Source organism: Nicotiana sylvestris, chromosome 3 (genome assembly GCF_000393655.2).
Source record: "Nicotiana sylvestris chromosome 3, ASM39365v2, whole genome shotgun sequence".
Lineage (NCBI taxonomy): Eukaryota > Viridiplantae > Streptophyta > Magnoliopsida > Solanales > Solanaceae > Nicotiana > Nicotiana sylvestris.
This window is the reverse complement of record NC_091059.1, coordinates 217,428,182-217,451,828: the sequence shown is the minus strand read 5'-3', so window position 1 is coordinate 217,451,828 and position 23,647 is coordinate 217,428,182. Positions and strand designations below refer to the sequence as shown.

Here is a 23,647-nt window from a genome sequence, read left to right as displayed (position 1 = left end):
AACAACAACCCAGTATAATCTCACTTAGTGGGGTCTGGGGAGGGTAGTGTGTACGCAATCATTACCCCTACCCTAGGGTAGAGAGACTATTTCCAAATAGACCCCCGACATCCTTTCCTCCAAGAACTTCCCACCTTGCTCTTGGGGAGACTCGAACTCACAACCTCTCGGTTGGAAGTGGGGGTTGCTTACCATCAGAGCAACCCCTCTTGTCTTATACCTCATACCAAACGACCCCTAAATCAGATAGCAAAATGATACAAAATTAATAATTTTTTGTTCTAGCTAAAAGACCAAATGCATTGAAAATAATTTGGTAGTTAAATATTTATAAGTTCAACTTTCAATAAAAGTTATTTTGACATAATTGCCATAAGTTTTAGAAATTGATTTTCTTGTCATTTTCCATTTTCTCTAATCTCTTTTCGAGTATTACCAGCCTTTCTTTCATTTTTTTTTACGCCATAAGAATAGGGGTACATTAAGAACTAATAAATTCTTGAGATTTTACATAAATACCGAGTCATTTATTTACTTTTTTTAGTCATATATATTTATTATACACGCAAAATACATAAATTATGTATATATTATACTTTCAGTGGCTATTTTTAGTTTAAGTGGTTAAGTGTGCGATTATTTGAGTTAATTATGCTAAATTCTTTCCCTGTTAAGTCTAATTGCATACATCAAATGCAACTAATTAAAAAAATGACATACTAAAAATTGACATAATGGTGAAGACGTAACACATCTAAACTTGGAAATTAAATTTCCATAAAATGTTACCTATATATAGTAAAAATTGACAAACAACTTTTGACGTGCCTTTCTCTTTTTTTGTGGTGGATTAAACATGCAACCCCACCTCTACTAACTTGTGGACGCAACTTCAAGTGCATTAAAGTTTCATGAAAGAAATTCATTCCAACTGGTTGGTTGTAACATTTTAGTGGAAGAATTCTTCAAACTAATAAAATACAATTGTTTTTCTTGACATAATTTATTGTTTAAAAAAAAAAGTAAAATCCAATTTGACGAAAATGGCCAAAAAAAAAAAAAATACCGAAATCTCTAACTCACAGAAACAATGAAACTAAACTATTGAGAGCAGAATAAAAGGAAAGAATTGTCAATCTGACATTTTTTGGTCAGAGCATCAACTGTCAACTACTCTCTTTTAAGTTTTATCCCGTTTGACACTATTATTATCTGAAAAATATTTTTTTTTTTGTGCAAAGATCTTTCAATTTTTTATTTCTTTTGTGATCTATAGCATTTTTCCATATTTTCAAAGATTCATCAATTCTATTTCAAAAAGTTAAGAAATCAATGGGGTTGTTCTGATGGTAATCAACCTCCACTTCCAACCAAGAGGTTGTGAGTTCGAGTCTACCCAAGAGCAAGGTGGTAAGTTCTTGGAGGGAAGGATGCCGATGGTCTATTTGGAAACAGTCTCTCTACCCCAGGGTAGGGGTAAGGTCTGCGTACACACTACCCTCCCCAGACCCCACTAAATGGGATTATACTAGGTTGTTGTTGTTATTGTAAGAAATCAATGATCAAATGCACAAAGAAAATTAAGTGAGTTAACCTTAGTAATTTTCGTGTTACTCTCTCCGGGACGAATAGAGTAATGTTTTTTTTTTCCTTCTAAAAGTAGGTTGAAACGGGGAAAACATGATTAATTAGCACATTTCGGATTCGGATTTCGGATTCTTCAAAATGCAATTCGAATCTAATTCGAATTAATATCGGATCGGATCGGATTTTAAAGTTTGGATCGGATTGGATTATTATGCCTCAAAGTTGCAAACTCATATGTATATTTTCTTTGTAAAAGAGGCAATACAGTAAGAAAAATTCATTTTTCTGCAATTATGAGAGTACTATGGTGTCAATATAGCTAAATCCTACTGACTATCCGAAATTAAAGTTTAATATTTATACATGCCCTAATAATTTCGAATTTCTGATCGGGTCGGGTTGCAATTATACCAATCTGAATCCGATCCGAATATTCGAAATTTTAATAAACACAATCCGAAATCCGATTCAAATATCCGAAATCTAAAATTCGAAATCCGAAATCTAAAATTGAGTGAATCGGTTCAGATTTAGAATATCCGATCCAAATGAAAAACCCTACTGAGAAGTAAAAAACAAAAAACGCGGAATGCGCTAAACACAGTACTCCAGCAATTTTAATTTCCAATTCCGGCCAGCGTAGCTGAAAAGAAAATACCAACTCGGATATTTGGCTAATCCTTTAATTGCGATTTGTTAATGACTGTTGTAGTTACTGGGAATGAATTTAAAAAATGAGTCGACTTTTGTTTGTTTTTGAATGTCAAATCAAGCATTTTGCAAGAGCACAAGTCCGAGATAGGGCCAGCAATTGCCCAATTTCATCCACCCGATTTATGGATGGAAATGCCTCTCAAGACTGTCAAATCGGCAATTTTCACGAATAAAGAAAAAAAAACAGTTTTTGATCCAATTTCCTTAGTGGCATTCATATTACTCCGTCCGTTTTGATTTATGTGAATCTATTTAATTGGACATAAAATTTAAAGAAAATGAAGTTTTTTGGAATTTGTGGTCCTATACAGGTTAAAAAGGGGCTCAGAGTATTTGTGTGGTTATAAGAGCTTCTCATTAAGGGTATAATTGTAAGTTTAAGCTAAATTGTTACCAAATTTAAAAATGGGTCTTTTTTTTAACGGACCAAAAAGGAAATAGGTTCACATAAATTAAAATAAAAGGAGTATTTGACTGAGCACTAGTTGAAATAAATTGAAATAAAAGGGTGTGACCTGATAATATTCTTATGGTTAATGGTGTTACTTGTTAATTTCCAAAAATAATACTCCCTCCGTTCTAATTGATGCGAACATATTTGACTGAGCACGATGTTTAAGAAAAAATGAAGACTTTTGAAATTTGTGGTCCTAAATAAGTCAAAAAGGGGACCAGAGTATTTGTGTGGTTATAAAAACTTCTCATTAAGGGTAGAATTGTAAGTTTAAGCTAAATTGTTACCAAATTTAGAAATGGGTCATTCTTTTTGGAACGTACCAAAAAGAAAATAGGTTCACATAAACTGGAACGGAGGGAGTAGAAGAAAAGCTCGACTACTAGTATAATGATGGAAATTTTACCTCCTATAGCAAAGGTATACACCTTATTTATTATAAACCAAAATTATTTTAAAATATTATTTTCTATAACTACTTTTTATTTTTTACAACAAAATAGTTATTTATGGTATACACTACCGTCAAGTCATTAAACACGCTATTTATATTTTTCTCTCTCTTTCCTTCAGTTATCTTCTCTCAAAATTTCCACGATCAACGTTTCTCTCTCAAAATCTCTCTCTCCACGATCTCTCTCTCACAACAAGATTATGCTGATTGTTGAAGCACGATTCTCTCTCACATTCAACGGTTTTGCTTCAAAAATTCGTGGTAAGTGTTATAGTTTTTGGCCGGTTCACGCTTCTTCTTTTTCTCTTTGATGTTCTTTTTTTATTTAATTTTTTTTACCATTGTTAGGTTTTCAGCGGAAAACTTCAAATATCGTCCTCAATGGCTGATTCAACAACTCCGAAGAGGGTTATACGAGGTATACCTACTAAAGCACTTAAATTTGATGGTCCATCTTTCGATTTGCGAATCACTCAAGAGGTATTTGTATTTGCAGGTTCATCAACAATCATGGAAGCTGAAAGGCGAACAAAAATACGTAATGACTCTATGAAATAAGGTCAAGATGAGAAATATTCGAAAGAATCAACAATTCCTGATGTTCCTCAAGTTTCTCTACAAAACTTAAATGTGGAAAAGAGAAAAAAACTTACCGATGTTGCTTCTGGGAGCAAGGGAAAAAAAGATTGCTAAAGCAAGTAGCTCGGAAACACGGAAAGAGAAAGGCTTTGTAGATGTATTTATATGTATTTGACTCTCCATACACTGATTTTAGTTTGTACAATGATTTTTCTTTTTTGTATTTAGATGTATTTAGATGTATTTGAGTTCAGATAACAACAATTTTAAATACACCAACAGTCCTATCATTATTGCCATAACTCAAAATTATTTTTTGTCATAATCAGTGTATTTTGATGAATTCATGACTTTGTTCTGTATTCATGTAATCACTGTTTTGTATGTACCGAATTTGTATAGAATGAAAATAATGTATTTCATATATACATGTATTTATATGTATATGAACTCATAAATAACCTACATTAAAAACAATTAAAGTAATATACCAACCTAGCTATATTCATCTGTAGTTTCAAGCTTGCTAAGCTTGACTCCTATTGATTAATGATTTTTACAGAGATAAACAAGGCATAGAATGGTCCTGGGAATCAGCATACAATTACACGGCACAAACTGACGCTTTTGATATGTATTTGTTTCAAATGTGCCACAACAAAGATCTAGGAGCATGTATGTGTTCAATTCTTTTTTTTTTTATTCTTATATCATTTATAATCATTCATATATATATATATATATATATATATGTAATTGTTCTTAATCTACTTTTTTTCAAGGATTGTGGGTTGTATGTCGCAGCATATGCAGAGTATTTGAGCACTTGTGAATTGGTTCCACAAACAACTTTTGATCCTAATTTATTCTGGCTAAGATATAGTGCACTCCTTTGGGACTATGCTGTCACGACCCCGGTTTGCCCTCCGTGAACCGTCGTGACGGCACCTAGTCTCTACGACTAGGTAAGCCTAATTTGCGGAAGAAAAACCAAAATTTGCGGAAGTAGACAATTTAAAATAGAAATAAAGTAGTAACAATGTTTAAATGTGCCGCTCGACATACACCATATATAAATCGCAAAATCAATATCCAAATCCAAGACCCGAAAACCCACGAATCACAAGCTAAGAAAAAAGAAATACTACATAGCTCTAACTCCGGAATTTGTCTAATAAGAAAGAAAGTACAGAAGGGCTAAATACTAAAAGGCAGGAATAGAAAGAGACTTCTCGGTCTGCGGACGCAACAGATGTACCTCAAAGTCTCTAGGTAGTCGCCTCCCTCAAGGATGGTAGGCCTGAGTAGAAGTACCTGGATCTGCACATGAAAAACATGCGCAGAAGAGGCATGAGTACACCATAGCGGTACTCAGTAAGTGCCAAGCCTAACCTCGGTTGGGTAGTGACGAGGAAGGTCAGGGCCCTACTGAGGTTAAATACAATATAAGGGTTAACAGTGTGGAATAAAATAGTATAAATAAGTGCAACAGTAAGAAATAACATAGAATTGACAGAACAACAACAACTAGAACAGAGACAAAACAAGCCGCGGAAAGAAATACAGCTTAACATAGAGATAACAACCGGGGCACCTTCCAAGATACCGTCCTGTAGTCCCAATTACAACTGTCCAGTGGATCTCCCGGGATCCTGTCCCGTAGTCCAACTATCAGTGCGCGGGGATCTACCGAATTCCCGATCCGTAGTCCCAAATATAAATACCCAGTACTGGGGGAATCTACCAGGTGCATTCTTGTAGTTCCATATAACTGTACAGGGGGATCTACCGGGAATCTAACCCGTAGTTCCAAAGTAAATGTGCAAGGGGATCTACCAGGATTCTAACCCGTAGTCCCAAAGTAAATAGACAAGGGGGAGCTACCGGAATCCCACATCCGTAGTCCCAAAATAAATACACAGCAGCAGCAGCAGGAAGATAAACAGAAATAGCAAAATCATATTAAGGCAATAAGTAATTTTAGCCTAGCATGTTGCACATAATTCAAGTAAGGCAGGTTAAACCAAATGAAGCAATTAAGTCACTTAGACATGCTTTCCAAAGCTAACAATAAGCTTAATAGTGTAAGTAATAGAAACAGGAAAGGAAACATACTAGTAAATACTTAAAGAAAACAGGATTTCCAACAATTAGCACAAGTACGCACTCGTCACCTCACGTACAAGGCATTTCAATTACAAAATATATCAATCCTAAGGGGAAGGTCCCCCACACAAGATTAGACAAGCCACTTACCTCGAACCGGCTCAAAATCAACCCAACACCACATCTTTGCCATGAGTACTCGACTACAAATGGCCCAAATCTATTCAATTCAATTGCATAATGTAAATAATACTTCAAATAACTGATTCTACAATTAAATTCTAAACTAATACGCGAAATTATATAAAATGACCAAAATTCCCCCGGGCCCACATCTCGGAATCGGGTAAAATTTACATTTTCAGAATCCTCATACCCTCACGAGTCTAACCATACCAAAATTATCCAATTCCGATATCATTTGGTTCTTCAAATCATCATTTTACATTTTTGAAAGATTTCACAAGTTTTCTTCCCAAATTCCATCCCAAATCACGAATTAAATGATGAATTCAATGATGGACTCATGTACTCTAGCCAAATCTGAGTTAGAATCACTTACCCCTATGAATTTCTTGAAAACCTTCGAAAAATCGCCAAAATCCGAGCTCTCTAGGTCAAAATATGAAATAAAACCCAAAACCTCGTATTTATAGAGCACTTCCCGGATTTCCACCACTGCAGACCGCACAAAAACGAGTGTTGTCCGCACAAAACCAGTGCGGTCCACACAAAAATGAGTGTTGTCCGCACATGTTTTGACTGCAGTGACAGACTTTAGTATTTTGGCCATAACTTTCTCTACATATATCCAAATTGTGATTTCTTTACCTTTCTGGAAATTAGACATGAAGGTCTACAACTTTCGTTTTTGAGTCATCCCAAAATTCCTTGTACATCAAAAGATATGAGCTTCCAAAATATGACCAGTGAAAGTTTCCTCACCGCGGATCGCACTGCATTTTGTGCGGCCGCACAGCCCCCACCCCGGACGCACTGGACTTTGTGCGGACCGCACTGGTGGGTTCCGAGGCCTGCAACTCTTCTGGACCTACAACAGCTATGATTTTCGGCCTAAAACATCCCGAAACCTACCCGGAACTCACCCGAGTCCCCGGGACTTCAAACCAATTGTACCAACACATCCCATGACATCGTTCAAACTTGTTCAAAACTTCGGAATGCTCATAACAACATCAAATCACCAATTTAACATTGGGGTTCATACCCACCGCCAATGACGTGATAAAGGCCAAGAAGTTGAAACACCAAGCATGGGTTCTTCCAAAACCAGTACCACATCTGTCAAAGTCTTTTGTCAAGACCGGTGCTAAAAATCGCCCGATAACAACAATTCCTAAATCCCGGATCAATCCTGAGGAGGAATTAATTGAAAGATTCGAGAAATTGTTTAGTGATGTAAACATGTTGGAAAGCAGAGAAGGGTGTAGCAACGCAGAAGTTCAATTCGTTGGGCCAGAAACAAAGCTCAATAATTGGAAAGCCACTCCTCTCCCAATTCGAAAGGAGTCTTGGTAGTCTATTTTGATTTTCTTTCAGTTTGTTTGGGTTACTTCAGGGTTGTAATCCCAAAGCTTATCTTACAGTTTGTGTGAAGTGTGCAAACCTTGTTATCTTTCATCATCCAATAAAAAGCAATTTCCTTTTTATTATCATTCCTAATAGCTTTCTTTTCTTTTTCTTCTTTCCTGTACAGTTCCTTTTACGCTGGCTCTAGTGATATGGCATGCATGAGGAATCCTCAACCCAGTCTTAAAAATCAATCTGGTTCCGAAATAATAATTCAAGAAATATATTGTGATTATGAATCAGAATATGATGAATATGAGGTTTTTGAAGAGATTAGTAAAGAGTTAATTCACTTTGAGGAAAAAATCAAACCTAACTTGAGTGATACCGAGGACGTCAATATAGGGGACACGAGTAATGTCCGGGAAACTAAAATAAGTGTCCATCTCGAACCAAAGATCCGAGAGGAGTTAATTAAAGCACTCATAGAATTCAAAGATGTTTTTGCATGGTCGTATGACGACATGCCGGGCTTGAGCACTGATTTAGTGGTCCACAAATTGCCCACCGATCCAACGGTGCCTCCTGTCAAGCAGAGGCTGAGAAAATTCAAGCCTGATATGAGTGTGAGAATTAAGGAAGAAATCACCAAACAATTGGAAGCAAAGGTCATTCGAGTCACTCGATATCCTGTTTGGTTAGCTAATGTCGTTCCTGTGCCAAAGAAAGATGGCAAAATTAGAGTATGCGTCGACTATCGCAATCTCAACAAAGCAAGTCCAAAGGATAATTTCCCATTACCCAATATCCATATTTTGATCGACAATTGTGCCAAGCATGATATAGGGTCTTTCATGGATTGTTATGCCGGGTATCATCAAATTCTAATGGATGAAGAAGATGCGGAAAAGACGGCATTCATCACACCATGGGGAACTTATTGCTACCGGGTAATGCCATTCGGTCTAAAGAACGCCGGAGCAACCTATATGAGAGCAATGACCACAGTGTTTCATGATATGATACACAAGGAAATTGAGGTATACGTGGATGATGTGATCATAAAATCAAAGCATCAGGCCAACCACGTTGGGGATTTGAGGAAGTTCTTCTTAAGACTTCGCAGGTACAACCTCAAGCTTAACCCTGCCAAGTGCGCATTTGGAGTTCCATCTGGAAAGTTGCTGGGATTCATAGTCAGTCGACGAGGCATCGAGCTAGACCCCTCAAAGATTAAAGCCATCCAAGAACTGCCACCTCCAAGAAATAAAACTGAAGTAATGAGTTTGTTGGGGAGGTTAAATTACATCAGCAGGTTTATTGCTCAGCTCACAACAACCTGTGAGCCAATTTTCAAATTGTTAAAAAAGGATGCTGCGGTCAAATGGACCGATGAGTGTCAAGAAGCGTTCGATAAAATAAAAGGGTACTTGTCAAATCCACCCGTGTTGGTCCGCCAGAGCCAGGAAGACCTTTGATTCTTTACTTGACGGTTTTGGAAAATTCATTTGGTTGCGTATTGGGGCAACATGACCTCACTGGCAGGAAAGAACAGGCCATTTACTACCTTAGCAAGAAGTTCACAGCTTATGAGGTTAAGTATACCCATCTGGAAAAGACATGTTGCGCCCTAACATGGGTAGCTCAAAAATTGAAACACTATTTGTCATCCTACACTACTTACCTCATTTCTCGGTTGGATCCATTGAAATACATTTTTCAAAAGCCTATGCCAACGGGAAGACTTGCAAAGTGGCAGATATTGCTCACAGAATTTGACATCATCTATGTGACTCGAACTGCAATGAAGGCTCAAGCGCTGGCCGATCATTTGGCCGAAAACCGGTCGATGAGGAATATGAGCCATTGAAAACTTATTTTCCTGACGAAGAAACAATGCATATCGACAAGGTAGAGCGAATTGAAAAGCCTGGTTGGAAACTTTTCTTTGATGGAGCCGCTAACATGAAAGGAGTGAGAATAAGAGCTGTAATCATTTCTGAAACAGGGCATCACTATCCTGTTACGGCTCAATTGCGATTTTATTGCACCAATAATATGGCTGAATATGAAGCTTGCATTTTGGGGTTAAGGCTAGCTGCAGACATGGGTATCCGAGAAATCTTAGTCATGGGAGATTCGGATCTTTTGGTACATCAAATTCAAGGAGAATGGGAAACCCGAGACTTGAAGCTCATCCCATACCGACAATGTCTACATGATCTTTGTCAGCGGTTTCAATCAGTGGAATTCCAACATATTCCAAGAATCCATAATGAGGTTGCCGATGCATTGGCTACCCTGGCATCGATGTTGCACCATCCGGACAAAGCTTATGTAGATCCAATACATATTCAAGTCCACGATCAGCACGCTTATTGCAATATGGTTGAGGAAGAATTTGATGGTGAACCATGGTTCCACGACATCAAGGAGTATATCAGGATGAGGATATATCCCGCACAAGCCACAGGAGACCAAAAGAGGACCATTAGGCGATTGGCAAATGGATTCTTCTTAAGCGGAGGAGTTTTGTATAAAAGAACACCAGATTTTGGATTATTAAGATGCATAGATGCCAGACAAGCTACAACTGTCATGTCTGAAGTATATTCAGGAGTTTGCGGACCCTACATGAGTGGATATGTATTGGCAAAGAAAATCCTCCGAGCTGGTTACTATTGGCTTACCATGGAGCGAGATTGTATCAGTTTTGTGCGCAAGTGTCATCAATGCCAAATACACGGAGATTTGATTCATTCTCCACCATCCGAGTTGCACACAATGTCGGCACCATGGCCCTTCGTTGCCTGGGGCATGGATGTAATTGGACCAATTGAGCCGGCAGCATCCAATGGGCACAGGTTCATTCTGGTAGCTATTGATTATTTTACCAAATGGGTTGAGGCCAAGACATTCAAATCAGTGACCAAGAAAGCTGTGGTCGATTTTGTCCACTCAAATATCATATGTCGATTCGGAATCCCGAAGGTGATCATCACAGATAACGGTGCTAATCTTAACAGCAACCTAATGAAGGAAGTATGTCAACAGTTTAAGATTACACATCGCAACTCTACCCCATATCGGCCCAAGGCGAATGGAGCAGTAGAAGCAGCCAACAAAAACATAAAGAAGATACTTCGGAAAATGATAGAAGGTTCAAAACAATGGCATGAAAAATTACCATTTGCATTATTGGGATACCGCACTACTGTTCGCACTTCAGTAGGAGCAACTCCTTATTTGTTGGTATATGGCACTGAAGCAGTAATTCCTGCAGAAGTTGAGATTCCTTCCCTTCGGATCATCGCTGAAGCAAAGATTGATGATGATGAATGGGTCAAAACCCGTCTGGAACAGTTAAACTTGATTGATGAAAAACGATTGACCGCAGTATGCCATGGTCAATTATATCAAAGAAGAATAGAAAGAGCATACAACAAAAAGGTGCGTCCTCGGAAGTTTGAAGTAGGTCAGCATGTGCTGAAACGTATTCTTCCACATCAGGTTGAAGCAAAAGGCAAATTTGCCCCGAATTGGCAAGGACCATTCATTGTGACCAGAGTATTATCAAATGGTGCACTATGCTTAACAGACATTGAAGGCAAATGCATAGATATGGCGATCAATTCTGACGCGGTAAAGAGATATTATGCATAACTTTTTGAGTGTTTGTATTTAGCATTATTTCGAAGATTGGAATGACAAAGGCAATTTATTCTGCTATCCAAACACTATACCATTTGCTTCCCCTTTGAGCCATACTGGTTTCTTTCCTACCCTCTCTTGGAATCAATAAAAAATCAAGTATGAAATAAGTAATAAAAAAAAAAATAAAAAAAAATCACTATTATTTAGTGAACTACGTTTGACCTGATTCCTCAAAGAAGGATACGTAGGCGCCTCACGGCTCGGTCATAGGGTGCACAATATACATAAAATGTGCACAAAAAGAAACATCAAGCGACCCCAATCAAGGAACTGGGGCAAGAATTGTATTAGAAATAAGAAAAAGATTCCAAGAGTTGTAATTTTAAACACATACCAAAACTGTTTAGCTTTTAATACCTTTTCCATTTCTAACCCCATACCAGAAAGACCTTTCGACCAATCTTAGAAAAATGCTGAGTCAAGCAAATGAAGATGGTTCATAATACTCTGGTACAAACAAGAAAAGAAAGTAAAAATGAGAGAGTCTTATAGGTGAAAACCCACACGGGCACCATAAGGCGACGGAAGTTGAGAGAAAAGTAAAATGAGAGAGTCTTATTGGTGAAAACCTTCGTGGGCACCATAAGGCGAAAAGGAAGTGAGAAATGAACAAATGAGGAAAGTTTATCGGTGAAAACTCTTTGAAACGTTGCGAGTCCAACAGGTCTGTGAAATGAAAAATGAGTTTGGATTATGGGAATTTTGGCAAAAACAAAAATGAGACAATTGAAAGGAGATTGATTAAAAGACTGGGTTGATTAATCCGAAATGCATACCCTGATCATTGGTGCCAGTAACTCCAATCAGATAAGTTTTTATTCTTTCTCCAACAGTCATCCAAACTTGGATTTTTCTTTTCATTCTATAATTGTCGAAATCAGCGTGTTTCGTCACTAATAATCTTACTTTTCTAAAAGCTTTGATATAAGTTTTATTCCAAACAAATAAGAAGGAATGTCAAGGTATACTACCAAGATTCAAGGTTACAAAATACGGCCACGAAAGGTGGGAGATAAAAGATATGGGTATAAGAAAGGTGAAATCGAAAGTGGATCAGCAAAGTCAGAAGGGACATATGATTACAGTTAAAAGGGTTTGAAGGAAAACATACAGAGGGGAATCCTATAGTCAAGGATCAATTACAAGGACAAAACAGTCTTTTCAACCATTCCAAGGCAACAAAGAGAAACGAAGAGAAGCATCACCATCGGCAAGAATACCCCAGTCAACCACCCTGCTTTAAACTAACGAAGTTTTCTTTGATTTAAAACAGGGGCAAATACAATATTTGTGTCAGGAAATACCTGGATGAAGAATTAAAGAAGTCAGGCGTCCACCTGGAGAATGAGGATGAAGAATTGAAGAAGTCAGGCGTCCACCTGGAGAATGAGGATGAGAATTGAAGAAGTCAGGCGTCCACCTGGAGAATGAGGACAAAGAAAAGAAGAAGTCAGGCGTCCACCTGGAGAATGAGGATGAGAATTGAAGAAGTCAGGCGTCCACCTGGAGAATGAGGATGAGAAAAGAAGAAGTCAGGCGTCCACCTGGAGAATGAGGATGAGAAAAAGAAGAAGTCAGGCGTCCACCTGGAGAATGAGGATGAGAAAAAGAAGAAGTCAGGCGTCCACCTGGAGAATGAGGATGAAGAATTAAAGAAGTCAGGCGTCCACCTGGAGAATGAGGATGAGAATTAAAGAAGTCAGGCGTCCACCTGGAGAATGAGGATGAGAATTGAAGAAGTCAGGCGTCCACTTGGAGAATGAGGACAAAGAAAAGAAGAAGTCAGGCGTCCACCTGGAGAATGAGGAAGAAAAGAAGAAGTCAAGCGTCCACCTGGAGAATGAGGATGAGAATTGAAGAAGTCAGGCGTCCACCTGGAGAATGAGGATGAGAATTGAAGAAGTCAGGCGTCCACCTGGAGAATGAGGACAAAGAAAAGAAGAAGTCAGGCGTCCACCTGGAGAATGAGGATGAGAATTGAAGAAGTCAGGCGTCCACCTGGAGAATGAGGATGAGAATTGAAGAAGTCAGGCGTCCACCTGGAGAATGAGGACAAAGAAAAGAAGAAGTCAGGCGTCCACCTGGAGAATGAGGATGAGAATTAAAGAAGTCAGGCGTCCACCTGGAGAATAAGGATGAAGAATTAAAGAAGTCAGGCGTCCACCTGGAGAATGAGGATGAAGAATTAAAGAAGTCAGGCGTCCACCTGGAGAATGAGGATGAGAATTAAAAGAAGTCAGACGTCCACCTGGAGAATGAGGATGAAGAATTGAAGAAGTCAGGCGTCCACCTGGAGAATGAGGATGAGAATTAAAGAAGTCAGACGTCCACCTGGAGAATGAGGATGAAGAAAAGAAGAAGTCAGGCGTCCACCTGGAGAATGAGGATGAGAAAAAGAAGTCAGGCGTCCACCTGGAGAATGAGGATGAAGAAAAAAAGAAGTCAGGCGTCCACCTGGAGAATGAGGATGAAGAAAGAAAAGAAGCAGTCAAGGCACCCACCTGAAGAACGAGGGAATGAAATTGAAGTGTTGAAATCAAAAGCCCGCTCATATGAAAAAGGAGCACACTTAGAACCCATAAAGCAGAGGAGTCCAACAAAATCCCCAGCAAGAAACAACAAGAGTCCCAAAAGAAAATACGGGACACAATGAAAGGAATACGGAATAAGCCAAATGCCCAAGAGTCACCAAGATATTAAGACAACAAGAAACGCAAGGGCATGACCTAGATAAGATTTTTATAATTCATGTACCATAGTCTAGTTTAACTTTTTTGTATTACCTTTGAAGTAAGGTGTAATAAGGAGGTCAGCAAGCAGTAAAAACGGCATGAAGCAGCAGTAACATCACAGTCCCACGGTAGTCCCAGCTACCCAAAATTCCCGAACTACATTGACCTGATTCCTTTATAGCCAAGGATATGTAGGAAACCTTTGAAGCAGAGGTTCGGTCAAATCTTTCTAAAAATGCTTCCCACGGAGTATTCGAACGGGCAAAAATCGCTCGTATCCGCTCACTTTATCTTTGCACGAAAACTCTTCGAGTTTCCGCACAAAGAGGGGCAGCTGTGAGCACGTGATTTTTGCCTTACGAAAAACTACTCCAAAATAAATCAAAAAAAAAAATTTCTTTTACTGTATAATTTTTGAATTTGCGTGGTGTTAAATATTTGTGTTATGTCCGTAAGTGTTTACTTTGTCATAATAAAATGAAAATTAAAATAAAATATACGTTGCATGCATATAGGATTTAATTATGTATTTGAAAGATAATTTAAATAAAATCACCAAAATATGCATTTTTGTTCTATTCCACTGTGTGATTAATGTTTCATCTACGCGTTAATGGTTATTAAAAGATAGTTAATATTATTGTAATGATAATTTTGTTTTTATAATTTTTGATTAGGATTTTATTAATTAATAATGAAATTAGAAAATAAAAATACATACAAGTTGTAAAAATTGGACCTGGATTAAAATCCAGGCATCAATTTACCCTTAACCCCCCACAGCCCAATCCTTTAGCCCAGGTCCGGTCCAAACCAGACGAACCAAAACGACAGCGTTTGGTCGTGGCTTCTCAGAAACCGTTGGATCAAATCCAACCAACGGTCAAGATCTCACCCCCTTTACCCGTAACCCATAACCCGATCCAGTGACCCGACTCAGCCGACCCTGGCATTAAACCAAACGACATCGTTTGGTTTAATGAATTGATCCTGGCCCTTCATCTTACTTGATCGGACGGACACTATCAATCCACCCCACCCCTATATAAGTCCCAAGCCCTTACCCCAGCCCCTAACTGAACACCCCCCCTTCCTACACTGTTCATCATCGTCCCCCAAACCCCCACTCCTAACCCTAGCCGCCCTAGGATCCCACCGCCTGAAACCTGACGGCATCAACGCCGCCGGTCACCAAAATAACACCATAGAATCCCCTGAACATCCTCTACACAAATCTAACATTGGTTTCCTTCGAATCAGGTCCCAACTCTTCGAATCTTAAATCGAAGGTTGGCCTGAAAACCTTACCTTCTCCGATGGCTTCCAAAATAACACCACAACTTCCCCTAGATACCCTCATCACGGATCTGTTAGTTGCATGGTTCGAATCATACTGGAACTACTCGAATCTTCATTTGAAGATTCGAGTACAACCTGACCTTATCCCAACCTACTTCAAACTCACACCAGTTACCCCCCTGACCTCCCTCGTGCCTAGAACATCTTTGGTTTCCCTCGAATCTAACCAGAAATGAGTAAATCCCAAATCGAACTTTCAAGAACCCTAAAAATACCAGACTTTTGGATTCTGTCCAGATTGAATAAAGATTGAGGTTTAATCGACCTTAGTCGAAGTATTTTCAGTGGAAAATACTTCGACTAAGGTCTGTTTGATTTCAAACAAAGTCCAAATCCAAGTCGAGTTGAGTTCAGTTGAATTTAAAGGTTCAGAGGTAATTTCTGTTTCTTATGTGCATTCTATGTGTATTCTATGTTCGTTTCATTAGTTTGTTTGATTTTCTATATAATTTTCTAGTCAATTTTGTTACACTGTCCCCTACTCGTCTACTTGATTCCAAATGTGAATTATTTCTGTTGGTTGTGATTGTTTACAATGTGTGTAATCGACTCGTTTAAGTTCGTCGATTAGTTATATTACGAATTTTCATTTCTGAAAATGTTGACTGAAACAGTCTGCTTCTATTGTTTTAGACTGATTATGGACAAATGTTGTAAATAGTCAACTGATTAATACTCGTCAAATAAATCATGTTTGTTTGTGAATCGGTGAATTCAAATGTATGCTGTATATGTTGTTTTCTAAACAGGGCATTGTCAGTATATTGACAATGCTCCTGTGTATGTTTGATCTTAGTTCAATTTGAAGATCAGTTTGAATTATTATGCTGAACTCAGTGTAATATTGTTGTAATGTCAAGTTTGAATTCAAGTTTACAAATGTTGATTGGATATAATTGTGTTAGGGGGTTACATTCTTAGTCAGGATTCAGTCCAAACTTTAGGATTGGTTTGTAGCTGTTGTAAATCAGATTAATAATCAGGCTTATACAGATTTTAAAATCTGTATTGTTAAGATGCTGAATTTAAGGCAGTAATACCAGTAGAAAACAGTAAATCTGGACATTTCTGGGATAAAACAATGAGGATAATATGTTAATAGCAATATGCTGAAAGTGAAAAGTTAGTGGCTATTATTTAAAGTGATAATGGGAAACAAAGAGTAATGGGGCTGCTGAAAATCAGGATAAGGGCACTTAGATTTAAAGTATTCAAAAGTAGTTTTAATGGAACTTTTCTGATTTTTTTAAAAAAAGAGAGAAAGAGTCCAGGCAGCACTAAAAAAAAGGGGGCATACCTGTATAAATACAAGGACAGATTTAAAAGGAAGGGGATCAGTTTCAGAAAAAGAGAGTTTGGAGAGATTTTGAAAGAAAAAATCTGATTTATCAGTGAGACAGAAAACAGAATTTAGGAGACTTTAAGAGTTTTCAGAGAGAGAGAGAGACATATAGAGAAGAAATATAAAATTTGAGAAAGGAAAATCAAGCAGAAACAGAAATCTGAAAAACGAAGATAGAAAGAAAGGAAACAGAAATATTAAACAGAATTCTACATCGGAAGTTAGTATTGAAGCTGATTCTGTGTTTTGAAATTGAAAGCTTTTTCAGTCTACTTTGTTTTAAGTCTCAAAAATCAGAAATATTACTCTTTGTATTTAATCTGTCCGGATTTGTTCGATATCATTGTTCAGTTAAAAATCTGAAATTTCTTAAAAGTACTGTCACTGTGCATTTGGGTTCCTCGGGTCTTGTTATTGCTCGAATCTATGGGAATACTGGTATTTTGCTGTTTTATTACTGCTGCAACTGCTGAAACTTACTTCTTCTACCTCCATTTCCAGGTACATATCCTTTTAAATTCTATGTTGGAAAGAGATTCAGTATGACGGATAAATGAAGCTTGAATTGTAATAATATCTTTATTCATTTGAGCTCTTTAATTAAAAATTCAGTTTTGTTTCTGGATCAAATAAGTAGTATATGTTGATAGGATGACTGTAAGTTAAATATCTTTTATTGAAGACTGTATAAGTGTTGTAACAAGGTTAATTTTCTAAATTTTCATTAAAGTATAGTTGTGATTAAGATGGTCAAGGTAGGAAACATGGCATAAAGTGGGCCGTTATTTAAATTTTATGGTGTTGTTAGTTAAGTAAAGAGTAATGTAGAAATATCAAGAAAACTACATTACTAACTCTTGTTGTTAAATAAGGTTAAGATGGTATTGATGGTATATTTTTATAAAGATAATAGATGTGTGTATAAACGTTGGTGAAAGGTGATATGATATAGCTTGTTACGATGTTAAAACGTTATGAATGTTTACGACATACAGTTAGGTTGCATGTAAGGTAATTTTATTGAATTAATTTGTATAATAACTCCTTTCCTATATGTCACACCTCCCTTTTTCCGCGCCCGAGGGGGCACAGGGGAGTTTTTTCCAATTAAAGGACAATCGAAACGGGATTTATTTATTTATTTCAGAGTCGCCACTTGGGAGATTTAGGGTGTCCCAAGTCACCAATTTTAATCCCGAAGCGAGGAAAATGATGACTCTATATTACAGTCTGCGTACCAGAAATCCGGATAAGGAATTCTGTTAACCCGGGAGAAGGTGTTAGGCATTCCCGAATTCCGTGGTTCTAGCACGGTCGCTCAACTGTTATATTCGGCTTGATTATCTGATTTTAAATACAATACGAACTTATGTGCAAATTTTATCTTTCAACCGCTTTTATCATTTACCGTTATTTTTATCAAGAATTGCAACGTTATAAAATGTATCTCGAACCACGTTACAATCAATGTACCCGTGGTCATCGACACGCTTTGACTCCGTTGAGATTTGGATTTGGGTCACATCAATGTGCACCCGAGTTTAAGGAAATTAAATTATTAAAGGCGCGCCTAAAGCGACTAGCGTATTTATTTTGGGTAGGACCGTGAAATTTTACTAAACGGTCCATCCCGAAGTCTAAACAATTTTTAAAGCAATATTTATTGAGGGCCCCGCAATTTGTATTTTATTTGGCGAGGCTCATCTCGTTCTTTATTTTTAATGAATTTGCAACGTCATGGACATGCATCTCGAACCACGTCACAGTCAATGTACCCGTGATTAGAAAGGCATTTCGAATCCGTCGAGATTTGGATTTGGGTCACATAAATGTGCACCCGAGTTTAAGAAGGTAAAGTTTATTAAAGCGTATCCTAAAGAGACTAACGTGTTGTCATTTCAGGAAGGTTGCGAGATTTGCTAAGCAACCCGTCCTGGAAACTAAATGCTTCAATAATATACATTTAACAAGGGCCCCGCATCTGCGCGTTTTGTTTATTTCATCGAGGCTCATCTCGTTCTTATTTTAAAGGGATATCTTATAGCAACTACGTTTCTTGTCGTGTTTGTCTCTATCAATTGAAAACAGTAGAAAGTCCTAATTAATTACATGTTTGAAGATGTTGTAACAACATTCAGAAAGGCTTAAAAATCCGAAACGGGGCTGCATACACAGTCAGCCGATCCAGTAACCACGGGCCCAAATCCAGCCCAAGCATGATTGGCCAGACCCGGGCCACTGCTTGTTCGATGCGAGCCTGCCGGGTCTGTTTTGACCCGGGCTCGACTTCTCGTGGGGTTGAGATTGTAAACCGTGTTCTTTATCTAAAAAAAAAAGGTTTTAGCGGTTATATACGGAACATGTATTGGAAAGGAAAGAAATTAATTTATAGTGTACGATTTTCATGCTTCGCATACATTACTTGTTTATACTACACTATTGCATTAAATCTGAGATACAACTCACTGCCTTGGGCATACTCTTATCACCATCCTATATACACAATCTAACATTCAACTACCATTCATTGACAGTTTACTAGGACTGTAAGCTAACTTCAGTATCCAAAACAAGAAGGTAAACTATTATACATTATATGAGGTCTAACATAATATTCTATGTATATATAGACATCTGCAGATCTTCTCCATTCATGCTCAAACTTTTCAAGTTACATTGGTAATATATTTGTGTACCTGGTATAGAGGACAACAGGAGGGAGAAAATGATCAGCTGAGTGGTATGCAACAAACACAGCAACAACAACCAAACAGTAACAACTCAACAACAAACCAACAGCCACAAATGCTCTCCACAGTCCAACAGACAAATAGCAACAGTTTCCAGAACAACAGAAACCACAGATGGTCGAGGCCCAAACAAACAATCCCAGAAAAAGAGTAATGAACCAGTAGAAAATCCAAGATACCAAATGTGACAGCAACAGAAAACCCAATAACCCCAAAGCTCAGCTAATACCCGATACAGTTCCAGCAATCAGGAAGACTAAGACTCGAACCACAGCCCACAGAAAACTCAGTATAGTAACAATCACAGCAGAAAACACACAGCCTTTCTCTTAATGGAACAGTAATGACCCTAGTTAGAATAACTGGCTTGGCCAGGATAGCCCAACCAATTTAGCTCCTCGTGCAGTTTTGGGCAGTGATTGGTTAAAGTGTTCTGAAAATTTCCCCCTTTTTGTTTTCTCTTTTTCTGAAGACTAAAAGTCCAGCCCTGTTTAAGTTATCAAATGGCCTATTTATAGGCCAAATGAACCAGTACAGCTGAGCTGCCTGCCCTGCCAATTGGCAGAATGCCCATACCCTTTAAACCCATGCCTAAGCATCTTTGGTGCCAGCCCCTTTGTTCCCCACGCCTGGTCTTTGTTTAATCAAGAGTTATGGGCTCGTTTTATTTATTCATTTTAAACCCATACTCTTGTGTCTTGTCCCCCCATTGGTATTAGTTTAATCCTAATTTAGTACCCTACTTGTCAGCCCATTTATACTAATCTTTTCTGTCTTTTTCAACACCCCAGAATGCCCTTGTTAACCCTGGATTATTACTGCCCTGCCTATTGCAGCATCAGGGCACTTTGGGCTTTGAACATTCGATTTCAGAACTGCCCCAACCTGGCCTTTAATTGTTTACAATGTAGTTACAAACTACCATTCATGGGTAATGCCCAACATTCAAATCACAATACAGGCTCATTAGTCATGCGACATTATTAGCTCATTCGATTCATTAGTTATAGAAAACTAATCGACGACATTTATCGAGTCGACTATACTAATTATAGCAGGTAATAATCAGTCGCTCGCATAAACAATACGTTCAGGGACCTAAGGGGTATCAGACAACTTTTGTTAAATTACTGGGCCTATATGAATTAGTTCATTTGACGATTAATCTAACTGACGATCATGTTTATCACAGAGAGTATTCAGAACAAACAGAAGACAATCGACCAAATAAAAGGCCTTTAACAGAGATGGAAGAAATCCGAAATAAAAATAACAACATAACAAACAAACACCACGAAACATGCTGACAACTTAATTAGAACTAAAACAAAAGAAAGGAAAACTTACCAAAAGAGTTTGAAATCAAAACGGACCCAAATCAGATTCAACTTCGAACTTTTGAGGCCGAACAAACTTTAATCAGGGTGTTCTCACATGAGAACACCTTGATTAAGGTCTATTAGACCTCAAACCCTTGTCGAAACTGGCCGGGTCCCCCAGGTGCATGTGTTTCAAGTTCTGGATTTCCTAGATCTGGATTTTTAGGAGTTGTGGGTAGATTCGGACCAAACCAAGCTTGGTTTGGTCACGAGGAAGGTCAGGAGAGTGTCTAGTATGAAGATGGGGTGGTTTGGCATAGGTCCAGGTTCGACTCAAATCTTCAAATGAAGATTCGAGTCGAAGGAAAGTGATTCGAGTCTAGGGAGTAACAGATCCATGTTCAGGAGAGTGAGGGGGGCTTAGGGTGTTCAGGAGGTGGCCACCGGCGTCCATGCCGCCGGCTTTAATGGCGAGGGAGACGGGGGCGGCTAGGGTTTCTAATGGGAGGTCCGGCTTTGAGCTTGGGGACGAAGGGGTGGGGTGTTGGTATAGGGGGCGTGGGTGTAAGAGAAGGTTTATATATGGTCTATGGGATTGGATCTGAGCCGTTAGATCAGATGATCTCAACGGCTTGGATCTGATGCTGAGAAATGAGACGGGGTCGTTTGGTAGTTAAACGGGGTCGTTTGATTTAAGTGAGGGGTTGGGTCAGGCTGGTTATTTGGGTCGGGTTTTGAAGCGGGTTACTTGATAGAGGTCCTGAGCCGTTGGATCGAGAGTTTGAACGGCCCAGATTGATTTGCCTGAAACGGCGTCGTTTCAGAAGAGGCCTGGGCAGCCGGACTCGGACTGGGTCAGATCGTTGGTTTGGGCCTGTTTTTGTCTTATTTTTTTTTTGGCCCAAATTGATTTCAACTTTCTTTTGTTTTCCCATTTAAAGAAAAAAAATAAAAATAACAAATAAAACAAATGAAATTAACACAAATAACAATATGGCATTTCAACATAATTATCATACCAAGTAAGTTAAATCACAACCTAAAACGGACGATGCACATATATTTATATTTTGAATTTTCTTTTAACGCCACATATATTTTTTGTATTTTTGTTTGATAATGACTAGATGCAAAATGGACAGACTCACAAACGACTAACAACACATGTCACGGAAAGATCGAAAAATTGTACAGCGAAGTCTTTTGCCACTATTTTTATTTTCTTTTGGAGCGATAGTCCGTGAAGCAAAAATCACGTGCTTACACTATAAACTCGATGCCTATCTACCTTCATAAAACAAATTGACCAAATAATTGGGCCTATAGATTAAAAGCGAGTATATGAGATGAAACGAGATGTATAAGCACCAATTGCAACACTTCATATCAATGGTAATTAGAAATAGAATTTGTTAGTTTCATATACAATTCATTCTTTGGCATACATATATATGTTGTATTTGCTAAAAATCAAATTTTTATCCTTTCACTATGAATTTGAATAGTCTTAGGATGAACATAATTAATACTCGGAAATTATAGTCAACGGGCAATATTTAAAAATTGTGAATTTCTTTTAAAAGAATTTAAAGACATCCCTTGAATACGAATTTCTCAGTATTTTCATATAAAATGTGTAGATACAACAAACAATTTGTGAAAAAATCCCTAATATCATTACAAATATTTTGCGCAATTAGGGATACGTTCGCGTACCCTGATTATATTTTCAAAAGCAAAAATTCGGATTATGCGTACGCGCAATTTCGAGCGAATATTTAATAAAAGGATTTTTTCAAAGGCGTTAAATTAATTTAATAAAAACCCGCGATGTGCGGTTCAATATTTAAGAAAAACAAATATTCTTGATTCAACACAATTTCGAAAAAATGATTGCTTAATAAATATATTATCAAAAGTTATTGTGTACATGTACGCGTGACACAATTCCGCATTTTTAAATTTATAACACGAATATACGTACGCGTAATTCGATTCAAAGAAGGGTCCTTAATCACAATAAGTAAAAGCGGTAGAAAAATCACGTAACAAAAAGTATTTAATAAAAATCAAGATAATTAAGCCAATAATAAAAACAGTTAAGCGACCGTGCTAGAACCACGGAATTCGGAAATGCCTAACACCTTCTTCCGGATTAACAGAATTCCTTACTCAGGATTTCTGGTTCGCAGAATAATAAACAGAGTCATATTCTCCTCGATTCAGGGATTAAAAGTGGTGACTTGGGACGCCTTAAAATTCCCAGGTGGCGACTCTGAAACAAATAAACAAATCCCGTTTCGACTGTCCTTCAATTGGAGAAAACTCCCCACGCGCCCCGCGGGCGCGGTAAAAAGGAGGTGTGACACGTAGTCCCAAAATAAATACACAGCAGCAGCAGAAAGATAAACAGAAATATAAAAATTCATATTAAGACAACAAGTCATTCTAGCCTAGCATGCTGCACATAATTCAAGTAAGGCAGGTTAAACCAAATGAAGCAATTAAGTCACTTAGACATGCTTTCCTAAGCTAACAATAAGCTTAATAGTGTAAGTAATAGAAAGAGGAAAGGAAACATACTAGTAAGTACTTAAAGAAAACCGAATTTCCAACAATTAGCACAAGTATGCACTCGTCACCTTACGTACAAGGCATTTCAATTACAAAATATATCGATCCTAAGGGGAAGGTCCCCCACACAAGGTTAGACAATCCACTTACCTCGAACTGGCTCAAAATCAACCTAACACCGCGTATTTTTCACGAGTACTCGACTACAAATGGCCCAAATCTATTCAATTCAATTGCATAATGTAAATAACACTTCAAGTAACTGATTCTAAAATTAAATTCTAAGATAATACGCGTAATTATATAAAATGACCAAAATGCCCCTTGGGAAAACACCTCAGAATCATGTAAAATTTACATTTTTAGAATCCTCATACCCTCACGCGTCTAACCATACCAAAATTATCCAATTCTGATACCATTTGGTCCTTCA

At 37.9% G+C, this 23,647-nt stretch overlaps 1 long non-coding RNA gene across 1 annotated transcript; it reads left to right on the top strand.

Moving 5' to 3' along the window:
* The first annotated feature begins 3,385 nt into the window (after positions 1-3,385).
* LOC104211599 (uncharacterized) lies at positions 3,386-3,933 on the top strand. The gene is made up of 3 exons (XR_707187.2): positions 3,386-3,470; positions 3,558-3,627; positions 3,706-3,933. It is a non-coding gene; the product is annotated as an uncharacterized lncRNA (long non-coding RNA).
* Positions 3,934-23,647: the final 19,714 nt, after the last annotated feature.